Below are 5,007 nucleotides of genomic sequence, written 5' to 3' on the forward strand. Positions count from 1 at the left end.
GGGCATTTTTACTAAGTGTAGTACCACTTATGGCCTTAGCTCGTCCTGCGTGTAGAGTAGGACTTTATAGATTCTTTAGGAGGAATTTTCCACTAAGTGTCGTAGCACATACAACCTTAGATCGGCCTGCGTATGGAGCAGGGCTTTATGAGATTCTTTAGGAGGAATTTTTCACTGAGTGTCGTAGCACATACAACCTTAGAGCGGCCTGCGTATGAAGCAGAGCTTTATGAGATTCCTTAGGAGGAATTTTCCACTGAATATCGTAGCACATACGACCTTAGATCGGCCTGCGTATGGAACAGAGCTTTATGAGATTTCTTAGGAGGAATTTTCCACTAAGTGTCATAGGACATACGACCTTAGATCGACCTGCGTATAGAGCAAGATTTTATAAGATTCCTTAGGAGGAATTTTTCACTAAGTGTCGTAACACATACGACCTTAGATCGGTCTGCGTATGGAGCAGGGCTTTATAAGATTCTGACAGATTGCTGAGTAAAATGTTCAAAAAATGGAAAGTCCCTTTTTATTGATGTGATTGACATTACAAGGGGGCTTTTTCCGTTCACTGGTAGTACTGCTTAAGGTGTTCGGCATTCCAAGGATGGGGTAAGGATCTACCCCCCAAGTCTTTCAGTTCATATGCTCCTTTTAGCAGGACCTTCGTTATCAGATAGGGACCTTCCCAATTTGGACCCAGGCATCCACTGCCGATCTCTCTTGTGGGGAGGAATACCTTCTGTAAGACGAGGGATCCTACCTCAAATTCTCTTTTTCACGCTTTTTGATTATAGTACTTGGCGTTCCGCTGTTTGTAAACGGCATTCTTGAGTTCGGCGTTGTTCCTTTTTTTCTCGATTAGGTCGAGTTCCGTGCGAAGAGCTATGGGGTTCCTTTCTTCGTCATAATCAGTCATGCGTAGCGAAAGAATGTTGATTTCTAATGGGATCACGGCCTCTATGCCGAAAGCCAGTGAGAACGAGGTTTCTCCTGTGCTTGTCCTTGCAGCAGTACGATATGACCATAACACATTGGGGAGTTCTTCGGCCCATCCTCCTTTAAACAAGTCGAGTTTTGCTTTCAATGTGTGCTTAATAATCTTGTTAATGGCTTCGACTTGGCCGTTTGCCTGTAGATGGTTTGGTGATGAGAAATGTTTCTTGATGTCGAGCTCTTCGTAAAAATTCGAAAGTCGTGCGTTGTCGAACTGTTTCCATTATCCGTAACAATGGAGTGAGGTATGCCGAACCTGCAGATCACTGATTTCCACAAAAAGTTGGTTGTTTTCTGTTCGGTGATGTTGGCAAGGGGCTCTGCCTCGGCCCATTTAGTGAAATAATCCACTGTGACGATAGCGAATTTTACACCTCCTTTTCCAATGGGCATGGGTCCAATTAGGTCAACCTCCGATTTTGCAAAGGGTCAAGGTGCTGTTATTGGGTTCAATTCACGCGGTGGAGTATTTATGATGAGGGCAAGGTGCTGGCACTTATCACATCTTTTGACAAATTCAAGGGAATATCGTCTTATTGCAAGCCAAAAGTTTTCACGTAGCTAAACCCATCACTGGTCACGTATATCAATATAACCGAATGACATGGATCAAGCATGGATGTGTAGTATGGAAATTACATGTAATGTGATCTGTAACATGCCTATTTCCAACTGGTCCACCTTAATATCTTAGTGAGATTATTTTAAATAATTATTCACACATACAAGCCCATCTTTAATTTAAAAATCCTTACACATTTCTTTGTCCATGTTTGTCCAGTTGTTTTTATCAAGGATGATTCATCCTAATTGATATATCTCACTTTGACGTGGTATCATAACAACATAATTTTATTGTTTTTAAGATATTAATTTTACCATATTTATTTATCTTGAAAAATATAGTTATACTTGCAAATTAAAGACATGATTGAAAGATTTCTCAATATGAAAAATCAAGATAATATGATCGAATTAACGCTTTTTCAAATTTGATAAATATGGGGATCAGTTTGACAGACAAAATTGAATAACTCTTGACAAGAGATATGAACAAGAAACTTCAAGATTTATTTTATTTTATTTTTTATGAAGCCCCTAATAAAACATTGAAATCGATAGATATTTGAACACGATTGTCCAGAAAAAGATAGAATATTTGATGGAAGGTCAGGATTCTTTTGAACAACTCATTATAATAGCAAAGTTTATATCCTGAAATGAATTTATCAAATTGATGATAAAATTCATTATATATTTTAATGAACGCTATGCACTCGTTATACAACCCCTAAAGCAGGGCAAAACAATGGTGGACAGTTTGGTGGGATTAATATCAAGATTTGAATTTAAGTAAAAAAATCAATAATTAATATTAACAATATATTTTATAGGATTCACAACTTTTCAAACGCATATTTCATTAATTTTTATCTAAATTTACTAAAAATTTGATAACTACAAAGGCACAAGTAGTTTAAAAAGCACGCAACATAAATAAGCCCCCTTTTGTTTTTCTCTTTAAGACTAGTCTGCGTCTTGTGCGTTGCATGAATTTTGTATTTATTTTGATTTTATTAGCGTAAAATTTATAGATTGTACAAAAAGTATTTGAAAATAAGAAATATTTGTTTGATTCTCATCTTTTGGGCGACTGTATATTTTATGTCATGATAATTTATTTTTATTCTTATAAATAAGTATAATGAATGTTGTGATTGTATATATTAATATATGTCAACGATAATTTATTTTTAATTATTTATTGTATTTTTTTGTTTAATGTAGATGAAGATATTTTTTTTATCTGATATTGCAAATAAGTTGTAAATTGAATTTTGCAAAATGTTTTTCTTTAGCAACTTAAATTTGAGAGGCTATACTTGTAGTTCAAAAATAACCCATGCAGTTGTAAATTGAAAGAGAATATCCACATACACAAACATTTAAATAACAAACTCAGGTTCGCACGTGAAATAACTTGAAGTGGTACTTACTAGATGGTCAACTCCTTTGTTAGTGTAAGAATTTTAGAACCCTAACAGCAGGCCTATTTTTCGGACGATACAACAGTCACTCCAAGGTTGGTAGGGCAAAAGAATTAAAAAAAATTAAATAAATTTTATTTGAAAGAGAAAAGAATTAAAAAGAAATTTAAATAAATTGATAAAAAAATAATTATTTATAAAGTAAATTTTTCAATTTTAATTAAATAATATTTATACATTCTTCATTTAATTTTCATAAATTTATTTTATTTTTTACTTCTAAATAATTTTAAACGAATTTTTTTACTTATATAAGTAATTTTTACATATATTAGAAATATTTTTTGTTAATATGTTTATTTTAAAATTTTTTTTACTAAAAGTTATTTTTTTTTACTTATGAAAGTGGTCATCACGGAATAAGGCGGGTGGTATGGAAAGTTGCGTGTTACATAGATTCACATTGCCTTTCTTTCACTACATATATAATATAATAATATAAGCAAATGAGTTGATTTGAAAAGGCGTGGCCATAGCATATGAAAATGGAGAACGGAAAAGTAAAAAAAAAAATTAAAAATTGAATAATCCTCCGTGCACGGAGACCACACTATATATAATTTTTTTTAATTCTTTTCTCTTCAATTTTTTAACCTACAAATAACTTTTTCGTTAAAACTAAAAAATTAAGTTTTATTTGGAAGAAAAAAGAATTAAAAAGAAAAAAATAATTGATTTTTTTTAAAGAAAAAACGACTTATATGCATTTGTTAACATATACGTTTAATCTCCGTTTAACTATTTTTTATATTTATTTAGATCATTCGATATCTCTATAATATAGTTCTCAAAATGAGTTTCGAGAGAATGTAAAACATTTATCAATTCGACTATCGTACAATCGTCGATAAATTTTTAAAGTTAACTTGTTATCGAAAATTTCGAAATATAATTTGAAAATGTCTATTTTGACGTCCCATAACATTTGTTACGATTGAGCGTTTCACGCACCGTTAACGACGTGCAATACTATACCGTGAGTACTTCAAAACGATATTAAGAATGTAATATTTTGACTTCGTTTGATATCCCGTAATGAACTTGAAAATGAACACAAAAACATAAGTAAAAAAAAAAAAATCATCTCTCTCCGTGCACGGAGTCTTTGGGCCTCCGTGCACGAAGTCCTCTTATTTTTTTCTTCTTTTTTAAATATAAGCTAATACTTCTTTATACTATATAAACTAACTACAATGATATATATATATATATTTATTTATTTTCATCTAAATAAGGTTTTCTTCTATTAGATTTTCTAAGATAATATTTTTTCTTAAAAGGTTGACTAGTTTTTCTTTTATCATATTTTCTTTTATTCTTTTCTCTAAAATTTTTACCATAAGTCTGAGGTGTATAAATATCTTTACAGAATTTATAATCCGTCTTTTTTAGTTGATTCTGGATTTGTAATTCAACACATTTTTCTTCTAAACATTGCATTATAAATTGTGTTCTTATTCCTATACTCCATAAATGATCTGGTCTTTCTATAACATTCTTATTTTCATTCCATCTTTCTGTTATTTCTAATTCTAAGGGACCTGGTAATTTATGAAATAATTTTTTGCCTAATTCTTGATTAAAAGTATTACCTGATATAGAAACAAGATAATGATATTCATTTAAAAATTGTTTAACTTCTTTACCTTTAGTCCATCTATTTAGACTAAGTTGTTCAAGATTTCTGATAGCTTTATGTTGAATTAATAAATATCCTGTATTTGGGTCTGCTCCTGTTAATAATTCATGTATCTTACTAACAAAATTATAAGGATTATTTCCTAATGCTACTAATGCTTCAAATTCTGTTTGTTTATCTTTCTTAAAAGCTTCCCATGTAACTTTAGCACTTTCTCCTAAAAATGTTTCTAAATATCTATACATTTCTAATGATTCCATATTATCTGCTAATCTAATATAATGACCTAATATTGTATTCTTCCATACTTCTATTATATTATTC

Source organism: Olea europaea, chromosome 14 (assembly GCF_002742605.1).
Source record: "Olea europaea var. sylvestris chromosome 14, O_europaea_v1, whole genome shotgun sequence".
NCBI classification, from domain to species: Eukaryota; Viridiplantae; Streptophyta; class Magnoliopsida; order Lamiales; family Oleaceae; genus Olea; species Olea europaea.